Source organism: Macrobrachium nipponense, chromosome 46 (assembly GCF_015104395.2).
Source record: "Macrobrachium nipponense isolate FS-2020 chromosome 46, ASM1510439v2, whole genome shotgun sequence".
Classification (NCBI taxonomy): Eukaryota; Metazoa; Arthropoda; class Malacostraca; order Decapoda; family Palaemonidae; genus Macrobrachium; species Macrobrachium nipponense.
Window position 1 is genome coordinate 44,131,681 of NC_061106.1, and position 23,597 is coordinate 44,155,277.

A 23,597-nucleotide genomic window follows, 5' to 3' on the forward strand; every position below is an offset into this window, starting at 1 on the left:
CGCTCAACTTCCACGTCTCGCGCCTTCCCCTTCGGGGGGGGTGTCTAGGTCCTTCTCCTCTCCCGATGTGTCGAGTGTGGAGGAGGGCGCTAGATACCCCGACGTAGAGTTGTACTCTGGGTCCTCTATCCGCTCGTCTTCGCGCGAGCGGGTAGAGGATCCTCCTAATCACCCGACTTTTGCCTCCTCAGGTGCGGTTGCCGTGAAGGATGACCTCGGACAGGTGTGGGCATCGTTGGGACTGCAGGGCGTGCCGAGTGTCCAGGGGCTGCTCTATCATCTCGCTGGCTCCGTGGCGGTTACGCATGCTACGGTCACAACCACCACCACGACCCTGACAACACCTGGCTACGCGTCACCTCCTCACCTGGTGTACACCCAGCACGCGGTCTCTGTAACACCCACAACATCGGTGCAGGGGCCAGTCGCCGTAACTCGGGGGAGTGTGATGCCGCCACCTGGTTTGCCGTTGCTGCCGGCGACCGGACTTCATGTTCCCGAAGAGCTCGCCCCTGGACCTCCCACCGGTACCGATGACGTCTGTGCCGTTGGTTCGACCAGCTGTATCTGCCGTACCTACCGTGACCACCGCTGCTGTTCCTGTTCCTGTTCCTGCCGTGTCTGCTGCCGTTCCTGTGATGCTCGCACCTGCTGATGTTGTTCCCGTTCCTGGCGCCGCTGCTCCCGATGCTGGTCTGTTCGGACAGGTAACGTCCGGGCCGGGCCCTGTTGCTTCGGCAACAGCAGCCCCGGCTCCGTCCTGGATGACAGACCTGACGTCGGTCCTGAGGAGGTTGACGAAGAAGAAGAAGAAGAGGAGGAAGGTGTCGTCGTCGTCTTCATCGTCTTCTTCGTCGTCGTCGTCTGCCGCCTCTTCCCCTTCTTCTTCTAAGGCTCCCCCGCCTAAGAAGAAGAAGGTCGCCTCCCCCCCCCCTAAGAAGTCTCCTTCGGGAGCTTCTAAGGGCCCGTCTCGCTCTGGTGAGACGGGGGGTTCTTCCGCTGGTCGCCCTGCTCCTTCGGGAGCAGGACCCGTCTCTTCTCCCGCAAGGAAGAAGACTACGGGGACCAGAGGGGTGCCGGCTTAACACCGGCACTTCCTCACCTGCTGTCAGTGGTTCGGCCACAGCAGCAGGATCCGGCTCGGCCGCTCGTTCGCGAGAGGTACCGAGTGTACGGTCGCCTACCAGCGACCGTGCAGCCAGGAACCAGACCTCTGAGTCCGCTCAGCGTCAGGTTCACGGCACGGAGCGGAAGACTGGTGACAGCCGCTCACGCGACTCTCACCAGACCAGCTCTCGCTCTCGCGGCGAGCAGCTGGCTACCCGGCGGACGTGACGGTCCATGACCGGCCACGGGCTGAGGCTGGGAAGAGGTCCCCCCGTTCGCCGGCACCAGCCACGGCTGGTACCAGCGACGTGACGCGCCGTGAGGATACGCACCGGTCTCACCGTGACAGTGGAGCTCGCCGGTCGCCTGACCGTCACTCTCACAGAGAGCGATCGGGTACGGCGACCAGCACCAGCTCCTCTGACACACGAGACCGGGGCCGCTGTTCTCGGTCCAGCCGTTCTCCACAGCGAGACGGCTCGACTAGGCCTGCAGCTCGATCGCCACCGCGGGTTGACGATCGCCTGCAGTCTTCCAAGCCCACTGGTTCTGCCAGCGAGCGAGGAGGGAGCGTCAGGTCTGCCTCTCCCATACCTTCAACCTCCTCGGGTTACACCGGGAGGGCGAGGTATTGAGGAGTGATCGTGAAGGGTGCGCCCTTCAGGATCCCAGCCACGTCGTCGTACGTACCAGGCTCGGTTCTCGGACCAGCCAGGTCTTACGCACAGGTGGCTGGAGGAGACCGAGAGGGGGCTGTCGCTGCTCCTCTCCTTGAGGGAGGAGGGTCTCGGGAGGTACTCCTGTTCGAGGGACTGGACGGTCCGACTCCACAGGATGCTATCACGCCCGAGATCCAGAGGAACTTTGCCGAGGTTATTGCGCTGATTCGTCAGCACAACGACCTCGGGGAAGGATCGCCGCTCCCACCATCCGAGCCCACGTCCCGGCTCGAGTCGTTCTGGGGCCCGAAGAGGGAACCCAGACCGACGGTGGGTTTGCCGCGGTCAGAGCTGGCTGACTCAGTGCTGGACCAAGTTGAATCGCTTGTCTCTGGACAGGACGGTTCGCTGAAGTCTGGCAGGTCTAGCAAGCTACTTCCACCTCCTCTGCTACGACAGCGGCGGTTTTACGTGCCATCTGAGGATCCGATGCCGCCCAAACAGGTGAACCCGGAGTTAGCGAGGCTGACTCCGGGTGTGTCTCTGCAACAGCTCCTGTCCGAGAACCTGTGGTTCTCGCAGCAAGAGGCACTAGGCCTGGAATCTACCGCCATGGCAGCTTTCCAGGCCGTCTCCTGGCTAGATCTGTGGTCCCTCACAGTATCTAAGGTCGCAGCCAACTCCGGGGGAATTTCTCCCGAAGATGACTCGGCCTTCAGGAGAGTTTGCCAGTCTGGGGGAAGAGCCATCTCCTTCCTTGCCCACCAGACGGTGAACCTGTGGGCCAACCTGGTTCTCCGACGAAGGGACGCTGTCCTTACTCGGGTTTCCAGGGCGGCCGGGCGTGAAGCGGCATTGGGACTTCGAAACGGACCTTTACGGAGTTCCACGTCTCTCTTCCCACACGAGAGATGGTGGACGCTGCGGTGGACAGACGGCGCACTGATGACAGTGACCGTCTGGTTCACCAGGCAGTCTCGAAGGCTTCTGGGCAGCCTCGACTGCGCCAAGTCTAAGAACTCGGCTAGCGCCTCCTCGGCTGCTAAGACGGTTGCTGCGTCGAAGCCCCGAGGAGTGACTCTGTCTTCTTCGACTTCTAGCAAGGGGGGGCCGTAACCAGCCCTCTCCCAGCCCTCCTCATCCCGTGGAGGCTCTGGGAAGAAGTCGAAGAAAGGGGGGAAACGCTAGGGACGGCGTTCCCCCTCACCTGCTGCCGGAAGTGGGGGGGTGCCTGGCCAGCCATTGGGCAACTTGGCAGCGCTACGGCGCCGAGACCTGGATTGTAGATGTCCTTCGGGAGGGATATCTATTACCCTTCGAATCTCGGCCACCCCTCACCTCCAACCCGGTCCAACAGCAGTCGTACGTCCCCGGGTCACCGAAGGACGTAGCACTCAGACAGGAGATCAAGACCATGCTGAGCAAGAGAGCTGTAGAGATCGTCACGGATCAGTCACCGGGCTTTTACAGTCGACTCTTCTGGTGGAAAAGTCTACGGGAGGCTGGCGCCCGGTGATAGATCTCTCTCCCCTGAACCGGTTTTGTTCGCCAGACCCGGCGTTCACGATGGAGACGGCACGCTCAGTGCTCGACTCCATCAGGGAGAACGATTTCATGCTTTCAGTGGACTTGAAGGATGCGTATTTCCAAATACCCATTCATCAGTCCTCCAGAAAGTACCTCCGCTTCATCCTCGACGGGACGGTGTACCAGTTCAGGGCACTGTGCTTCGGTCTCTCAACCGCCCCACAGGTGTTCACGCGAGTGTTCACTCTGGTGTCTGCTTGGGCCCATTCGCACGGGATACGTCTGATGAGGTATCTCGACGATTGGTTGGTCCTGGCGAGCTCCCGCTCGCAGTTGCTACAGGACAGGGATCGGCTTCTCGAGTTCTGTCGCGATCTGGGGATCGTTGTGAACTTCGAGAAGTCCGATCTCGAGCCCAAGCAGAGGATGAAGTACCTGGGTATGCTGATCGACACGGTAGCAGGGCGAGTCTTCCCCGCAGACTCGCGGATCAGCAGATTCAGGGAGGCAGCCAACCAGTTCCTGTCTCGGCAGGAACAGGTAGCTCAGCGATGGCAAGTCGTGATCGGACACCTGTCGTCACTCGAGAAGTTAGTCCCTCACGGGCGTCTTCACCTGCGGTCTCTTCAGTGGAGACTAAAGGAGAGTTTGGTCACAGGCGACGGATCCCCCAAGCCGTTTCCGTGTCACTGAAACACAGGTAAGGTGAGGCAGGACCTAGCCTGGTGGCTCGACGACAGGAACCTCTTAAGAGGAGTGCCTCTGCGCACTCCCCCCCCGGACATGCAGCTGCGTGTTCTCAGACGCATCGACCGAGGGATGGGGCGCAACACCTGGAGGAGTTGCTGACTTCAGGAGTGTGGGACGAGAACGACAAGCACCTTCACATCAATGTACTGGAACTCAAGGCAGCGTTCCTCGCTCTCCAAGAGTTTCAGGACGCTTGATGGGACACTCAGTGGTGTTGATGTGCGACAACACCACGGTGGTGGCTTACGTCAACAAACAGGGGGGCCTAGTGTCCCTCCCGTTGTACCAGTTGACACGGCAGGTGCACGAGTGGGCTCAGGCACACTCAATAGAGCTGTCGGCACGCTACATTCCAGGGAAGAGGAATGTAGTAGCAGACACGCTCAGCGTCGGGATCAGGTGATAGGGACCGAATGGTCTCTACACCAGGACGTGGCGGAAAGGCTCTTCGACCTGTGGGGCGACCAGTCGTGGATCTGTTCGCCACCCGGCACAACAGGAAGCTCCAGGTGTTCTTCTCGGCCGTGCCGGACCCATGGGCAGCTGCAGAGGACGCTCTTCAACACCCGTGGGACAACCTCTTCGTCTATGCCCTTTCCCCCGTTCAGCCTGATTCGCAAGGTGATCAGTCGAGCACTGGTCACCCCGAATCTCAGGATGATCCTGGTGGCTCCCAAATGGCCACATCAGGCCATTTGTATCCGGACCTGCTGGCTCTTCTCGCAGGAGAACCGAGAGAGATTCCCCCTTGGCACAACCTTCTCGCCCAGCCACAGCGTCGAGCGGATCCACCACCGAGCAGTCCAGTCCCTACGTCTTCACGGCTGGCTGTTATCCACCATCTCTTGCGAACGAGAGGCTTTTCTCGTAGCGCAGCAACAGAGATGGCTGGAAACGTCCGTCAGTCCTCTGCAGCTGTGACCAGGGAAGTGGCCGTCTTCTGTGGTTGGTGTCGTAGACGGGGTCTATCTCCTCTCAGAGCCACTCTTCAGCAGGTAGCGGATTTCCTCGTGTTTCTTCGCCGAGAGAAGCTCCTATCAGTCCCCACAGTGAAAGGATACAGAGCCGCCTTGGCGCTCGTCCTGAAACTGAGGGGGTTGGACATCTCGAACTCGTTCGAGATCTCCTTGCTGATGAGGAGCTTCGAGAGGTCTTGCCCACCCAGGGAACTCAGGCCCCCTGCGTGGGACGTGACTCTCGTCCTTAGGAGTCTGACTCGAACACCGTTCGAGCCACTCCGAGAGTCGTCAGACAGGGATCTGACCCTCAAGACCCTCTTCTTGCTGGCCCTGGGCATCGGCGAAGAGAGTAGGGGGGAAATTCATGGTCTTTCCTAATGATGTACGACACTCCAGGGGATGGGATCCGTGACGCTCGATTTCGTCCCGAACTTCGTTGCGAAGACTCAGAAACCTTCAGTCCCTGATGACGGTTCGAGTCATTCACGATTCCCTCCTATTGGACTTCACCGATAATGATGCGGATGAGATGCTGCTTTGTCCTGTGAGGGCGCTACGGCGCTATCTGAAGAGAACTCGTCACCTCAGGCCTGAGTGTCGACGCCTCTTCGTTAGCACCGGGGTCACCAAGAAAGAAGTATCCAAGAACACTCTTTCATTCTGGCTGCGTGAGGTCATCAGAGGGCGTATGAGGCTGATGGTAGTGACGACATCCGTACGTCCCGTCCGAGAGCTCACGAAGTCAGAAGTATTGGCCCCTCGTTGGCGTTTCGCAAGAACTTCTCCGTGGCGCAGGTCCTGAAGGCAGGGGTCTGGTCTAACCAGACTACCTTTACGTCCTTCTACCTTCGGGATATATTGCCACAGGTCCTTGGATACCTTTTCCTTGGGACCCGTGGTGGCTGCTCAACAAGTTGTGTAGCTAACCCAGACCCTCGCAGCTGAACGCATCGAGTCCTGGTGTGACTGTGTGGGTGGATGTGTGAGTGAGTGAGTGACTGGCTCTCTCTTCCCGTCTCTTCCTTCCCCTCTACCTGCGGGCAGAGGGCCATGGTCGTCACTACGCTGGATGAGGACGAGATGCAGGTGAGCTATATGACAGAGCCCCATCCTATCCCTTTCACTAGGGATAGGAGCAGAATATCCACAACTTCCTTCTACAAGGGGGGGAAGTGGATGCCTACAAGAGTCAAACCCATGACTTTATATTTGCTCCTGTACAGGAACAAGTTCTTGCATTGCTGGTACTAAGAGATGCGCATGCCCTCTCTTAGTACTCGGTCCAGAGGTCTGACCATTGATCCTGCGGTGCACACCCCGATCAATCGGTACAGAGGCTTGGATCCCTCCCTCGCTCTTACGACCAGGGAGGCTTCCAAGGTTGGGCGAACACCAGTCTGTTCACAAAAGACTCAGATTCCTCCCACCAAGAAGTGAGTCTTCCTATTGTAAAAGGACCGAAGGTTTGTATGCCGTGTCGGAACAAATGACAATTTGTCCAAAATTGCATTTTTCCTAACTATACAAACCTGAGGTCCTTTTACACATAGCCCCACCTCATGCCACCCCTCTCTGCAGTTTTTGCTTGGGCCAAAGCAAAAGTGATTTGTTTATCCTCAGTCGCGCGCGCGCGCTGCCTGTCGGAACAAGCAGTTAACTACCGAACCCCTTGTTCGAAAGCTTACGACCTATCCAGCTGCCGCTAGTATCTTCCTATTGTAAAAGGACCTCAGGTTTGTATAGTTAGGAAAAATGCAATTTTGGACAAATTGTCATTTTGTACGAGTGCAGGAGAGTTGCATATGTTAGGCCTATGTAGCTATTTTTCACTCGATATTTAATTGGCGAAAAAACAATACAATCAATATTTAAGCATACCATTCAAAAGATTGAATTTTCTTCAACAAAATGAGATATATATATGAAACCACCAATATGGGTCACGCCTTCCCCAGCCTTCATTTGAACAATATTTGCGTACTCAAGATTGTAGTTCTAATCAGCGCAATAAAACAACATTTTTTTGCCCACCTTCTAGTGAAAGGCTTGCGGCATTCTAACCTTAACTCTCCTAACTTAACCTATCGTAGCGTGCCATTTCCCGACCGGGTTGGAACACCTGATGTGACGTCGTTCGCAGTGTACGACATGAGAGCAGTTATTCTTCAGTATTACTGGTAACTTAGGCTGAGGGTATCTAAACATAATTGTACTGAGAATATTTTCATCTAGTTTAAAGGTTATGATCTTTCTCTTGAGATACAATCTTGGGTGGGTTAACTATTGATTTTGTGTTTTTATTGTACAATATTAAGAAAATTTAGCGCCTCAGTGGCGTGGTCCTGATGGTGTTGCCGTACCACCTCAGTGGCCGCAGTTTTGATTCTCGGTTATTCCATCGAGGGGTTAGAGATGTGTATTTCTAGTGATAGAAGTTCACTCTCGTTATGGTTCGGAAGTCACTTAAAGCTGTCGGTCCCGTTGCTGAATAGTAACCACTGCGGTTCCATGCAGCATAAAAACACCATGCAAATAAACTTTCAAAAGATTAAACTTAATCTTTTGAATGGTATGCTTAAATATGTACAGTGGTACCTCGAAATACAAAATTAATCTGTTCGAGGCGGCCTTCGTATCATGAGTTTTTCGTATCTTGAACCGCATTTTACATGTAAAAATGCCTAATCCGTTCCAAGCCCTACAATAACACCCCAATAAATTACATTTCCAGACCTACAACACATGTTTCTAGGGTTACGATGCCGATCCAACGAAAGAAATGTGACTCCAAAAAGGCAAAATACTGTACATACTTGAGTAATGTTCAACCTCATTTTTACTGCATATATTAGGACTTTAGCATATGTCTCCTAGCAATAAGCCTATCCTATGTTAGCGGTTGCTACTGTAGCCTAGTCTATGATTCTGACATCTAAACCTAAGAAGCTAAAAGCTTAGAATATGCAATAAAATGTATAAATAATCAGTATGCACTCATTTCAAATATTATTAATTAATCATTAACTATAATACACCAAAAAAAAAAAAAAAAAAACCTTCCCATCGTTTGTTTACATTCAGCTCTCACGAGTACCGAACAAACGCCAAGCAATCACTTTTCCTAGGACACAGTAAGCCATAAATTTTCATTAATATCTCTCTTCAACTAATGAAACTACCAAACAGTATAATTAACCATTCATTTGTTCGATAAAGTAATACAAAACCCTCGGTCCTTTAACAATAGGAAGGTAACTAGCGGCAGCTGGGACGGTCGTAAGCTTCGAACAAGGGGAGAAACGAGAAACGGTTGTTAACTGCTTGTCCGATCGTGCGCGCGCCCGCGCGCCCGAGAGGTGAAGAACCACTTTTGCTTTCGGCCGCGGGTGTGAAGGACGTGTTCGTCATCGCTCTCTGCCCCGCTTCCATCGTCGTATGCTTTGTTTATATTATGTTTTCTACTAATGGTTTGTTTGACTTGAAAATGAAACTGTAAGTACACTGTTTTCATTTTCATTACTTAATTATGAATCAACATGGAGCTATCGCCGTAGAGACGGCGATTTCCGCTCTTTTCATGAATTGAACCCTTGAATTATGTCTCGGTGCCGAGGGCGGGCGCACTCGCGCCGAGTCATGTATTTTGGGCGAAAGTGTGTAATTGAAAGATGTAAGTACTCTTTTTCATTATATTTTTGGCCCCTGTGCGTTCGTTGCCGAGAGCTTGATTGCGTTCGGCACGAGCCTCTTATTTTGTATGAATAGAATGCAATGAAAGTGGATTCGCAATGCAGTTTTCTTTTCATTTTCATTTATTAATTGCATCAAATTTAATTTTGGATCAATTTCCGCTCATTACCCGGAATTAATCCTTACGATTTATTGCTGTGAAAGTGAAAATAGCAAGTGCAGTATTGTTCATTTTCATATATATTTATGATAGCACCCTATATTATGGATCAAGTTTCCGCTCTTACCCGGGAATTGATCTTTCCCCCTTTAAGTTCTATGAAGTGAATCGCAAGTGCAGTATTCTGTTTCATTTTCATATTACTTTTCTCTGCTGTGCGGGGGTGGGGGAAGCGAAGGTCTGCCAGGAAGTCGTCGGAAAGCTCTCCTGCGACTCCCTTGGTATCCGATTCTTCGTCTTCTTTCCTGCCCCCCCGCTCAGCTTCCTCGTATTTTGTTTTTGGGGTCTTCCTTCCGTTCGGGGTGGGGCATGTCCCCCCCCCCCGTGCGTGAGGGAACCCCTCTTACTAATCTGTCTGTGCTACCGCAGGTGCTACATCCGTGGGAGACGACCTTGGACAGGTATGGGCCACTGCGGCTGCAGGGCGTGCCTAGCATCCACGATCTCTGCAGCGTCTAGCGAGGTCTGGGGCGGTGACCTTGGAGTGGTCTCCACTACAACCTTCCCGGCGGCCGCTTATGCTGCTTCCCCCCCCCCCCCCCCCGCTGGTCTACACTCCCCATGCTGTGTCGGTGACGCCATCTGCCGCTTCTAGGCCGGTCGCCGCCGTACCGAGGAGGGGTATGCCGCCGCCGCCTGTGTTTTCTTCGTGTTGCCTGCCCCAGACTCCGCTGTTCCAGCAGCTCGCCCTGGACCGGCCGCCAGTACCAGGTTCCCGCTGGCTGCCGATGATTCTACGAGGCGATGGCTGGGCCTGCCGTACCTGTCGCTGATGATGTTCCCGCTACTGGCTTGGCTGTCCCTTCTGTGTTTACCGCTGCCGCTGTTCCTGCGCTCCTGAGCTGGTTGCTGTTCCTGTCGCTCCTGGTTCCTGCGCCTGTCCATGCTGTCCTGCCCATGGTGTGTCTTCCCCAGTCCCAGGTCCTTCCGGACAGGTGCAGTCGGGCCGTGTTGCTTCGGCAATAGGCCCGACTCTGGCCTGGATGGAGGACCTGACGACTGTCCTGCGTGAGCTGACGAAGAAGAGGAAGGTGTCATCTTCGTCTGTGCTGCCTCTTCCCCTTCGACTTCTAAGGCCCATAAGCCGAAGAAGAAGCTGCCTCCCCCCCTCAGAAGTCTCCTTCGGGAACTTCTAAGGGCCCGTCCCACCTCGGTGGGACGGGGGGTCCTTCTGCTGGTCCTCCTGCTCCTTCGGGAGCGGGGCCCGTCTCCCCTTCCGTAAGAAGAGATAGACGGGGACCAGAGGAGTATCGGTTAGCTCTGGTACTTTTTCCTCGCCTGGTGCTAGCGGCGATGCCGCTACGCCAGTTCCGGCTCGGTCTCTCGTTCGCGGGAGATCCCGAGTGTACGCTCTCCCTCGGGAGACCGTGCAGCCAAAGTTTCGGCGCCAGAGTTCGCTCGGCGCCAAGACCACGGCACGGAGCAGAAGCTGGCGAGAAACCGCTCAGGTGACTCTCGCCAGGCCAGCGGCGGCCGCTCGCAGCGACCAGCTTGGGTAACCGGGTTTTGTTAATTTCCCCCTAAGAAGACTCCTTTGGGAACTTCGAAGGGCTCGTCACACTCCGGTGTGACGGGGGGGTTCTTCTGCTGGTCCTCCTGTTCCTTCGGGAACGGGGCCCGTCTCCCCTTCTGAGAAGAAGAAGAAGACGGGGACCAAGGGTGTGCTGGCTACCGCTGGTACACCCTCGCCTGGTCTTGGCAGCTCTGCTGCTAAGCCAGGTACCGCTCGGTTTCTCGTCCGCGAGAAGTTCCGAGTGTACGGTCTCCTTCGGGTGACCGTGCAGCCAAAGTTAAGACGCCTGAGTTCGCTCAGCGTCATGCCCGAGGCACGAAGCAGAAGACTGTCGAGAGCCGCTCAGGTGACTCTCGCCAGGCCAGCGGCCGCTCTCGTAGCGACCAAGCCGGTACTGGCGGGTGGACGTGACGGTCTCCTGACCGGCCACGGGTTGAGGCTGGGAAGAGGGTCCCCCAGGTCCCCTCGACCGACGGTACCAGCCTCGGCTGGTACCAGCGGTTTGACGTGCCTCGAGGACGCTCACGGTCTCACCGCGAAAGTGAGCTCTGCAGGTCACCTGACCGCCGCTCCCACAGGGACCAGGGCGGATACGGTGACCAGCAGCAGCTCGTCTGACGCACGGGACCAGGGGTCGACGTGCTCAGTCGAGCCGCTCGCCACAGGTGAGCGGCACGGCCAGGCCTGCAGATCTTGCACCCCGCCGCGGGTTGGTGATCGGCTGCAGCCCCCCACGTACGCTGGTCCTGCCAGCGAGAGCGTCAGGTCTGTCTCTCCACTACCTTCAACTTCCTCGGGCTACACCGGGAAGAGCGAGGTAGCTAGGAGTGATCGTGAGAGGTGCGCCGCTCACGATCCCTTCACGACGCCGCACGTGCCACGTATGGTCTTAGGACCAACCAGGACGTACGCGCAAGTGATTGGAGGCGACCGTCAGGGAGGGGAGGGGGTAGCGTCAGTTCTGTCTCTCCGATACCTTCAACTTCCTCGGCATACGCCAGGAAGAGCGAGGTATATAGGAGTGATCGTGAGAGATGCGCCGCTCACGATCCCGTCACGACGCCGCACGTGCCAGGTATGGTCTTAGGACCAACCAGGACGTACGCGGCCAAGTGATTGGAGGCAACCGTCAAGGGATCTGTTGCTGGTCCTTCTTCTGAAGGAGGAGGGTCCTGGGAGCTGCTCTTGTTGGAGGGACTGGATGGTCCTACTCCTCAAGACGCTGTAACTTCCGAGATTCAGAGTAACTTTGCCCAGGTTATTGCACTGATTCGTCAGCACAACGACCTGGGGGAAGGATCGCCGCTCCCACCAGCAGAGCCCATGTCTCTGCTCGAGTCGTTTTGGGGCCCGAGAGGGAAAAAAAAAAACCCAAACCGACGGTGGGTTTGCCGTGATCGGAGCTTGCCGATCAGTCCTGGCCGGTCGATCAAGCTACTTCCACCTCCTCTACTGCGACAGCGGCGTTTCTACGTGTCTTCGGACACCGTATTTAAATACTCCTTCGGTCCTCCTGAGAGGTTTCGACCTCGACGAGGACTGGAATGAGTCGGAGGACGGTATCGGCTCTCTCCTGTCAGGTGTCGATCAGCCCCACCCAGACGACGTTCACAGTGGCGGCAGACCCTTACCTACAGTGAGAGTTCGTAACCCTCCTCGGGGGAAAACGTTTTCTCCTGACGATACGTTTTCCCAGACTCTGAGAGGCCATCGCCGCAAGGCGATGGCTGCTCCTACTCTTCTCCAACTGCTAGTTCCACTGGGGAAGGCGAGCGAGTATCCAATTCCTCCCCCATTCCCTCTCTCCTTACGGCTACGAGGGAAAGGGGAGGGATCCTACAGAGATTTCTCTGTAGGATTCCACGTTGGGGACTGCGCTACCGGGGGACCTTCGGGTCTACCTGACGTAAGCCCCGGTCATGGAGGAGGGATCCTGCCCCATTCTTGATTTCTACGGGAATCGAGAGGACCACCAGCCGATATCGTTTGACGAATTCGGTGGGGGTTTCGCAGACTGCTTAGAATTCTACGGAATTTCTAGCGCATTCAGAGTGTTAGAGTTTCTTACGATCCCCAAACACTTAGGCGAGACCACGGTCCAAAGTGAGCGAGACGAGAATCCCCGATATGTTACACGATAATCGGGAACCTCGCCTATGCTCGGAATTCCTGGAATTTCTAGCATTGAGGAAGAAGACTGCTGCTAGAAAGAAGACTATCACAGTAGGCAACCAACCTGGAATAGAGAAGAACGGACGGGAATATCCAGTTTGGCTTGAACTATCGTCTTAGTATTCTGTTCACCATTGAAGCTTTCCTTCGAGGAAGACTTCTTCACTCTCTTTGATAGAGACCGAAGGTGGTCGATCTCCAATCCTTATTTTGTTTTCTTGAAGGAAAGAATTTAGGATGGAGATCGTTGTTCAGAATCCTACAAATATACTACATATATTAACCTCGCGACATGATTCTGCTAAGCAGTTGAATGGTCCGAGGGGTAGGCGCATATCCTGGTTATTCTACGGATTGCGACTTAGACGAAAAGTATTCTAATTGAACTGCAACTCGGGTTGCCTGCAACCTCCCAGGAGTTTCCAGTTTCAATTTATATACTTATGGTGTTGTCACAACAACACCATTTAAGCTTTTATATTTACCGAAATTCGTTTCGCATAAATATAATTGCTCGAGCATATCTTTTTATGCTCGGTGGTTCTAGCCGAACGGATTCCTTCGTGGAAAGGATTTACTTGGTCAACTCAGGATGACGAGTCAGCGACAGCTACTGCGTATTGAATGCCCGAGGCATTTCAGTACCTAGCTGCCGCTTTGAGATGGACGGTTGGTTATGTCTTTCTCACCTGCTTTGATTGAATACCAACCATATCTCTGCCCAACAATCACGGACTTAAGTCTCTGATTAATGGGGATTCTCGCATACATGAATGACCATCTACTGCTGTGACGCTAGTATCATCGTCTTCGGTATTGCGAGAATTTTAAACAGAGATATCTATTCGACTCTCATCTTTCTGTTTACCGCACGGTAACAGAATTCTGTAATAGTCTCTTGCTGCATCGTATATCGATAATGCAAATGATTTTTGCGGAATCTGAGTTTGTCCTCAAAATATCTTGTATTCGGAGGTGTGCAATTGTTCATTGTTCACCCCACGGATTAGCAGATGTATTGAAGACATCGCCTACTCCCACACCTGCCAGCTCTACTTCCAAACGTTCAGCCCATGAGAAGCAGTTTCTTCAGGCGGCACTCCCCTGTGTTTCATTACTGAAGAACGCCCCGCTTTCATTGCACACCGGACAGCAATGAAATGGCGGTTAGCGTTTTCAGTCATTTGTAAGCACAGGTTTAGAATCCTTGAGATTCCTTCTCTCGATTCAGCTGGAAGACGTAGGTTGCATTCATTGCCTACCTTCGTCTTCAACGTCATAGTGTTGTTTCTCCTTAAGCTGAGATTCAACGTCTATGGAGATTTTTTCTTGCCATCAGGGACCTCGGTCTTTTTGAAGGCAATTGACTTTCGCCTTTTGAGCTTATGCATTAAGAGAATCATCGCCGCGCCGTCCGGCATCGGTGACTAACAAATATTTTATTTGTTTGGTCTCTTCAGCATAACTCTTTAAAGGGCGAAGGTCACGTGACCTTACCCGGATGCTTGGACAACTTGCCTCTACTGATTCCGAACCAGTCAGTCGGCAGCTGTCAGAGCGCCCGAGTCAGTTACGAACTATGCTGTGGACTTAGTTCGGTTGTTCCAGAGCAATCATTACTTCGTCTTAATAGCTTGTCAGTATGAGTACTGTACATAACCAAAGTCGAGAAGAGGGATAGGTCGATGACTATCCCCTTCTTTTCGTCTTAGGTAACTGCATGACTTCTCTTGAGAAGTCAAGCACAAAGGGATGGGGATTTGTGACGCTCGATTTTCGTACCGATCTTCGTAGCGAAGACTCAGAACCCTTCGGTAACTGACGATTGGTTCGAGTCCTTCACAATACCCTCCCTGCTCAATGGACTTCACCGCCTCCGATACGAAGGCTATGCTGCTTTGTCCTGTGAAGGCGCGACGGAGCTGTCTGAAGAAACTCGACACCCAGGATGAGTGTGGACGCCTCTTCATCATTCTCTCGCGTTCCGCAAGAACTTCTCCGTGGCGCAGGTAATGAAGGCAGGCGCCTGGTCCAACCGGACCGCATGCACCTCCTTCTACCTTCGGGATATTGCCCACAGTTCCTTGGATCTTTTTCCTTGGGAACCGTGGTGGTTGCTCAACACGTTGTGTAGTTAACCCAGACCCTCGCAGGCTGAACAGCATCGAGTCCTGGTGTGACCGTAAGAATGGATGAAGGAATGAGAGTGTGACTGGCTCCTCTTCCCATTTTTTTCTTCCCTCTACCTCTGGTAGAGGGACACGGTCGTCACCCTGCTGGGTAAGGACGAGATGCAGGTGAGCTACTCAATAGAGCACCATCCTATCCCTTCAGTAGGGATAGGAGTAAATACCACCACTTCCTCCAACAAGGGGGAGGAAGTGGATGCCAAATTGAGACAAACCCATCATTTTATGATTGTGTCCTCTTGCAAACAGGAACAAGTTCTTGCTTGCTGGTACGAAGAGATACGCTTGCCTCTCTCTAGTACTTGGCCCAGAGTCTGACCATTGATCCTGCGGTGCACACCCCGATCAATCGGACAGAGGTTTGGATCCCTCCCTTGCTCTTACGACCAGGGAGGCACTCCAAGGTTGGACGAACACCAGTCTGTTCACCAAAAAGACTCAGATTCCTCCCACCAAGAAGTGAGTCTTCCTATTGTTAAAGGACCGAGGGTTTGTATTACGTATCGGAACAAATGACAATTTGTCGAAAAACTGCATTTTTCCTAACTATACAAACCTGAGGTCCTTTACATATAGTCCCACCTCATGCCACCCCTCACTCTGCAACTTTTTGCATGGGCCTAAAGCAAAAGTGATTCTTCACCTCTCGAGCGCGCGGCGCGCGCACGATCGGACAAGCAGTTAACTACCGTTCTCCCCCTCCCCTTGTTCGAAGCTTACGACCGTCCCAGCTGCCGCGTAGTTCACCTTCCTAGTTTGTTAAAGGACCTCAGGTTTGTATAGTTAGGAAAATGCAATTTTCGACAAATTGTCATTTCTATTCTTTATTCTGTCTTTACCTAATTGAGATACCTACCGAGTTACTGACAGCTATAATGAAACATATACGTAACTTAATATTAAAACAGAAGAAGAATTCTAAAAAATACGTATTTGTTGGCTTCGATGTAGCAGTCTGATTTATTTATATTTTTTTTAGATATCTAATTCACAATTTTTTTTATTAAATGTATTGCATGTACTCATTTCAAATAATTTTATTAAGTAACCATTAACTATAGGTAATAAATAAAAAAAAAAAAAAGAAAGGCTTCCAACTCCTGTTTACATCCAGCACTTACGAGTAGAACGATCGCAAGTAATCACTTTTCCTAGTACACAGTAAGCCATAAATTTTCATTATCTCTCTTCACTACTGAAACTACCAACCTTATAATAACCTTTCTTTCTATTCTGTATTCTATCTTTACCTCATTTTTTTTTTATTAAATGTATTGCATGAATAAGTTTTTCAATTTACAACATCCTTTTACCAATAGAATACATAAAGCACAAGGGGTAGATGCTGACCAATAGGAGAGCAGGATCTTATGGGTGACTAGCATCAGGAACCAATGGGAGAGCGGGAGAATGGTGGCGAGTTTACTCGGTTGGCGGCGCGCGAGTTTTAAAAATTGTTCTCGGTGGTCTGGGCGAATCTCGGGACTTTACAGCAACAACCTTTCGTAACTTGAGCAATTTTCGTATCTAGAGCCGTATAATTTTTTGTTTTCATACATTCAACCTTACCTGTCAGATATATCCATAGCTATCGACTCCGTCGTCCCCGACGAAATTCAAAATTTGTTCCGACACGGCATACAAAACCTGAGGTCCCTTTTACAATAGGAAGGTACTAGCGGCAGCTGGATAGGTCGTAAGCTTTCGAACAAGGGGTTCGGTAGTTAACTGCTTGTCCGACAGGCGCGCGCGCGCGACTGGGAGGTAAACAAACCACTTTTGCTTTCGGCCTCACAGTGGATGGACGTGTGTGTTCGACGCTCTCTGCCCGCTGCTCGTCGTTTGCTTTCTGAGTATTTGGTTGTAATTGTGTATGAAAGAGTATTGTAAGTACAATCATTCTCTCTTTGCATAATAATTACTGCCTTCAATTGAATTATGATGGAATCTCCTCGCCTCGCTACCCCAAGGAGACTTTGCCCGGGTATCGAAGGGCGTAAATGTGGGAAATTCAGATCGTTCCCGGAGATTGACCCTCATATTTTGTGTGCTCGGTGTCGGGGGCGCGAATGCACCCGGGCCGAGCCCTGTGATGTATGTAATGACTGGTCGGAGGCGCAGTGGACTTTGTATGAGGGCAGGAAGAAGCGAAGGCCTGCAAAGGAGTCGTCGGAAAGCTCTCCCGCGACTCCTTTGGTGACGGACACTTCGTCTTCTTTCCTGCCGCCCGCTCAACTTCCACTTCTCGCGCCTTCCCCTTCGGGGGGGGTGTCTAGGTCCTTCCTTCTCCTCTCCTGACGTGTCGAGTGTGGAGGAGGGCGCTAGATACCCTGACGTAGAGTTGTACTCTGGGTCCTCTATCCGCTCGTCTTCGCGCGAGCGGGTAGAGGATCCTTCTAATCACCCGACTTTTGCCTCCTCAGGTGCGGTTGCCGTGAAGGGATGACTCGGACAGGTGTGGCATCGTTGGGGCTGCAGGGCTGTGCCGAGTGTCCAGGGCTGCTCTATCATCTGGCTGGCTCCGTGGCGGTCACTCATGCAACGGTCACAACCACCACCACGACCCTTACAACACCCGGCTACGCGTCACCTCCTCACCTGGTGTACACCCAGCACGCGGTCTCTGTGACACCCACAACATCGGTGCAGGGGCCAGTCGCCGTAACTCGGGGAGTGTGATGCCGCCACCTGGGTTTGCCGTGCTGCCGCGACCGGACTTCACGTGCCCGAAGAGCTCGCCCCTGGACCTCCCACCGGTACCGAGGACGTCTGTGCCGCTGGTTCGACCATCTGGACCGCCCACACAGCCTGCCGTACCTGCCGTGACCACCGCTGCTGTTCCTGTTCCTGCTCCTGCCGTCTCGACTGCCGTTCCTGTGATGCTCGCACCTGCTGATGTTGTTCCTGTTCCTGGCGCCGCTGCTCCCGATGCTGGTCTGTTCGGACAGGTACGTCCGGGCCCTGTTGCTTCGGCAACAGCAGCCCCGGCTCCGTCCTGGATGACAGATCTGACGTCGGTCCTGAGGAGGTTGACGAAGAAGAAGAAGAAGAGGAGGAAGGTGTCGTCGTCGTCTTCATCGTCTTCTTCGTCGTCGTCGTCGTCTGCCGCCTCTTCCCCTTCTTCTTCTAAGGCCCCACCGCCTAAGAAGAAGAAGGTTGCCTCCCCCCCCCCCCTAAGAAGTCTCCTTCGGGAACTTCTAAGGGCCCGTCTCGCTCCGGTGAGACGGGGGGTTCTTCCGCTGGTCGCCCTGCTCCTTCGGGAGCAGGACCCGTCTCTTCTTCCGCAAGGAAGAAGACTACGGGGACCAGAGGGGTGCCGGCTAACACCGGCACTTCCTCGCCTGCTGTCAGTGGTTCGGCCACAGCAGCAGGATCCGGCTCGGCCGCTCGTTCGCGAGAGGTACCGAGTGTACGGTCGCCTAACAGTGACCGTGCAGCCAGGAACCAGACCTCTGAGTCCGCTCAGCGTCAGGTTCACGGCACGGAGCGGAAGACTGGTGACAGCCGCTCACGCGACTCTCACCAGACCAGCTCTCGCTCTCACGGCGGGACAGCTGGGGCTACCCGGGCGGGACGTGACGTCCATGACCGGCCACGGCTGAGGCTGGGAAGAGGTCCCCCCGTTCGCCGGCACCAGCCACGGCTGGTACCAGCGAACTGACGCACCGTGAGGATACGCACCGATCTCACAGTGACAGTGGAGCTCGCCGGTCGCCTGACCGTCGCTCTCGCAGAGAGCGATCGGGTACGGCGACCAGCACCAGCTCCTCTGACACACGAGACCGGGGCCGCTGTTTTCGGTCCAGCTGTTCTCCACAGCGAGACGGCTCGACTAGGTCTGCAGCTCGATCACCACCGCGGGTTGGCGATCGCCTGCAGTCCTCCAAGCCCGCTGGTTCTGCCAGCGAGCGAGGAGGGAGCGTCAGGTCTGCCTCTCCCATACCTTCAACCTCCTCGGGTTACACCGGGAGGGGCGAGGTATTGAGGAGTGATCGTGAGGGGTGCGCCCCTCAGGATCCCGCCACGTCGTCGTACGTACCAGGCTCGGTTCTCGGACCAGCCAGGTCGTACGCACAGGTGGTTGGAGGAGACCGAGAGGGGGCTGTCGCTGCTCCTCTCCTTGAGGGAGGAGGGTCTCGGGAGATGCTCCTGTTTGAGGGACTGGACGGTCCGACTCCACAGGATGCAATCACGCCCGAGATCCAGAGGAACTTTGCCGAGGTTATTGCGCTGATTCGTCAGCACAACGACCTCGGGGAAGGATCGCCGCTCCCACCATCCGAGCCCACGTCCCGGCTCGAGTCGTTCTGGGGCCCGAAGAGGGAACCCAGACCGACGGTGGGTTTGCCGCGTTCAGAGCTTGCGGACTCAGTGCTGGACCAGGTTGAATCGCTTGTCTCCGGGCAAGACGGTTCGCTCAAGTCTGGCAGGTCGAACAAGCTGCTTCCACCTCCTCTGCTACGACAGCGGCGGTTTTACGTGCCATCTGAAGACCCGATGCCGCCCAAACAGGTCAACCCGGAGTTAGCTAGGCTGACTCCGGGTGTGTGGTCTCTGCAACAGCTCCTGTCCGAGAACCTGTGGTTCTCGCAGCAAGAGGCACTAGGCCTGGAATCTACCGCCATGGCAGCTTTTTTTAATTTCCAGGCCGTCTCCTGGCTAGATCTGTGGTCCCTCACAGTATCTAAGGTCGCAGCCAACTCCGGTGGGAATTTCTCCCGAAGAGGACTCGGCCTTCAGGAGACTTTGCCAGTCCTGGGGGAAGAGCCATCTCCTTCCTTGCCCACCAGACGGTGAACCTGTGGGCCAACCTGGTTCTCCGACGAATGGGACGCTGTCCTTACTCGGGGGGTTTCCAGGGCGGCCGGGTCGTGAGGCGGCGTTGGGTGGCTTCGAAACGGACCTCTACGGAGTTCCACGTCTCTCTTCCCAGGAGAGATGGTGGACGCTGCGGTGGACAGACGGCGCACTGATGACAGTGACCGTCTGGTTCACAGGCAGTCTCGAAGGCTTTCTGGGCAGCCTCGCCCACTGCGGCCAAGTCTAAGAGCTCGGCTAGCGCTTCCTCGCTGCTAAGACGGTTGCTGCGTCGAAGCCCCGAGGAATGACTCTGTCTTCTTCGACTTCTAGCAAGGGGAGCCGTAACCAGCCCTCCTCCCAGCCCTCCTCATCCCGTGGAGGCTCTGGGAAGAAGTCGAAGAAAGGGGGGAAACGCTAGGGACGGCGTTCCCCCTCACCTGCTGCCGAAGTGGGGGGTGCCTGGCCAGCCATTGGGCAACTTGGCAGCGCTACGGGCGCCGAGACCTGGATTGTAGATGTCCTTCGGGAGGGATATCTATTACCCTTCTAATCTCGGCCACCAACTCACCTCCAACCCGGTCCAACAGCAGTCGTACGTTCCCAGGGTCATCGAAGGACGTAGCACTCAGACAGGAGATCAAGACCATGCTGAGCAGAGAGCTGTAAGAGATCGTCACGGATCAGTCACCGGGCTTTTACAGTCGACTCTTCCTGGTGGAAAAGTCTACGGAGGCTGGCGCCCGGTGATAGATCTCTCTCCCCTGAACCGGTTTGTTCGCCAGACCGGTTCACGATGGAGACGGCACGCTCAGTGCTCGACTCCATCAGGGAGAACGATTTCATGCTTTCAGTGGACTTGAAGTATGCGTATTTGCAAATACCCATTTCAATCATCCTCCAGAAAGTACCTCCGCTTCATCCTCGACGGGACGGTGTACCAGTTCAGGGCACTGTGCTTCGGTCTCTCAACCGCCCACAGGTGTTCACGCGGAGTGTTCACTCTGGTGTCTGCTTCTGCTTGGGCCCATTCGCACGGGATACGTCTGATGAGGTATCTAGACGATTGGTTAGTCCTGGCGAGCTCCCGCTCGCAGTTGCTACAGGACAGGGATCGACTGCTCGAGTTCTGTCGCGATCTGGGGATCGTTGTGAACTTCGAGAAGTCCGATCTCGAGCCCAAGCAGAGGATGAAGTACCTGGGTATGCTGATCGACACGGTAGCAGGGCGAGTCTTCCCCGCAGACTCGCGGATCAGCAGATTCAGGGAGGCAGCCAACCAGTTCCTGTCCTCGGCAGGAACAGGTAGCTCAGCGATGGCAAGTCGTGATCGGACACCTGTCGTCACTCGAGAAGTTAGTCCCTCACGGGCGTCTTCACCTGCGGTCTCTTCAGTGGAGACTAAAGGAGAGTTGGTCACAGGCGACGGATCCCCCAATGCTTTCCAGTGTCTCTGACACAGGAGGTGAGGCAGGACCTAGCCTGGTGGCTCGACGACAGGAACCCTCTTAAGAGGAGTGCCTCTGCGCCACTCCCCCCCCGGACATGCAGCTGTTCTCAGACGCATCGACCGAGGGATGGGGCGCACACCTGGAGGAGTTGCTGACTTCAGGAGTGTGGGACGAGAACGACAAGCACCTTCACATCAATGTTCTGGAACTCAAGGCAGCGTTCCTCGCTCTCCAAGAGTTTCAGGACCGCTTGATGGGACACTCAGTGGTGTTGATGTGCGACAACACCACGGTGGTGGCTTACGTCAACAAACAGGGGGGCGGGGGCCTAGTGTCTCTCCCGTTGTACCAGTTGACTCGGCAGGTGCACGAGTGGGCTCAGGCACACTCAACTAGAGCTGTCGGCACGCTACATTCCAGGAAGAGGAATGTAGTAGCAGACACGCTCAGCCGTCAGGATCAGGTGATAGGGACCGAATATGGTCTCTACACCAGGACGTGGCGGAAAGGCTCTTCGACCTGTGGGGGCGACCAGTCGTGGATCTGTTCGCCACCCGGCACAACAGGAAGCTCCAGGTGTTCTTCTCGGCCGTGCCGGACCCATGGGCAGCTGCAGAGGACGCTCTTCAACACCCGTGGGACAACCTCTTCGCCTATGCCCTTTCCCCGTTCAGCCTGATTCGCAAGGTGATCAGTCGAGCGCTGGTCACCCCGAATCTCAGGATGATCCTGGTGGCTCCCAAATGGCCACAGGCCATTTGGTATCCGGACCTGCTGGCTCTTCTCGCAGGAGAACCGAGAGAGATTCCCCCTTGGCACAACCTTCTCGCCCAGCCACACGTCGAGCGGTACCACCGAGCAGTCCAGTCCCTACGTCTTCACTGCTGGCTGTTATCCACCATCTCTTGCGAACGAGAGGCTTTTCTCGTAGCGCAGCAACAGAGATGGCTGGAAACGTCCGTCAGTCCTCTGCAGCTGTGTACCAGGGGAAGTGGGCCGTTCTTCTGTGGTTGGTGTCGTAGACGGGGTCTATCTCCTCTCAGAGCCACTCTTCAGCAGGTAGCGGATTTCCTCGTTTTTCTTCGCCGAGAGAAGCTCCTCTCAGTCCCCACAGTTAAAGGATACAGAGCCGCCTTGGCGCTCGTCCTGAAACTGAGGGGTTGGACATCTCGAATCGTTCGAGATCTCCTTGCTTATGAGGAGCTTCGAAAGGTCTTGCCCACCCAGGGAACTCAGGCCCCCTGCGTGGGACGTGACTCTCGTCCTTAGGAGTCTGACTCGAACACCGTTCGAGCCACTCCGAGAGTCGTCAGACAGGGATCTGACCCTCAAGACCCTCTTCTTGCTGGCCCTGGCATCGGCGAAGAGAGTAGGGGAACTTCATGGTCTTTCCTATGATGTACGACACTCCAGGGGATGGGGATCCGTGACGCTCGATTTCGTCCCGAACTTCGTTGCGAAGACTCAGAAACCTTCAGTCCCTGATGACAGGTTCGAGTCATTCACGATTCCCTCCCTATTGGACTTCACCGATAATGATGCGGATGAGATGCTGCTTTGTCCTGTGAGGGCGCTACGGCGCTATCTGAAGAGAACTCGACACCTCAGGCCTGAGTGTCGACGCCTCTTCGTAGCACCGGGGTCACCAAGAAAGAAGTATCCAAGAACACTCTTTCATTCTGGCTGCGTGAGGTCATCAGGAGGGCGTATGAGGCTGATGGTAGTGACGACATCCGTACGTCCCGTCCGAGAGCTCACGAAGTCAGAAGTATTGGCCCCTCGTTGGCGTTTCGCAAGAACTTCTCCGTGGCGCAGGTCCTGAAGGCAGGGGTCTGGTCTAACCAGACTACCTTTACGTCCCTTCTACCTTCGGGATATTGCCCACAGGTCCTTGGATACCTTTTCCTTGGGACCCGTGGTGGCTGCTCAACAAGTTGTGTAGCTAACCCAGACCCTCGCAGGCTGAACAGCATCGAGTCCTGGTTGTGACTGTGTGGATGGATGTGTGAGTGAGTGAGTGACTGGCTCCTCTCTTCTTCCCTTCCCGTCTTTTCCTTCCCCTCTACTGCGGGCAGAGGGCCATGGTCCGTCACTACGCTGGATGAGGACGAGATGCAGGTGAGCTATATGACAGAGCCCCATCCTATCCCTTTCACTAGGGATAGGAGCAGAATATCCACCACTTCCTTCTACAAGGGGGGGAAGTGGATGCCTACAAGAGTCAAACCCATGACTTTATATTTGCTCCTGTACAGGAACAAGTTCTTGCATTGCTGGTACGAAGAGATACGCATGCCTCTCTCTTAGTACTCGGTCCAGAGGTGCTGACATTGATCCTGCGGTGCACACCCCGATCAATCGGACAGAGGCTTGGATCCCTCCCTCGCTCTTACGACCAGGGAGGCTTCCAAGGTTGGGCGAACACCAGTCTGTTCACAAAGACTCAGATTCCACCCACCAAGAATGAGTCTTCCTATTGTAAAAGGACCGAAGAGTTTGTATGCCGTGTCGGAACAAATGACAATTTGTCCAAAATTGCATTTTTCCTAACTATACAAACCTG

The 23,597-nt window shown here is 54.5% G+C and overlaps 1 protein-coding gene across 3 annotated transcripts in view; it reads left to right on the forward strand.

The window, feature by feature from the left end:
• The window catches only part of LOC135215001 (uncharacterized), a 94,835-nt gene that overhangs the window by 30,220 nt on the left and 41,018 nt on the right, over positions 1 to 23,597 (forward strand). The gene's annotated exons all lie outside the window — the stretch shown is intronic.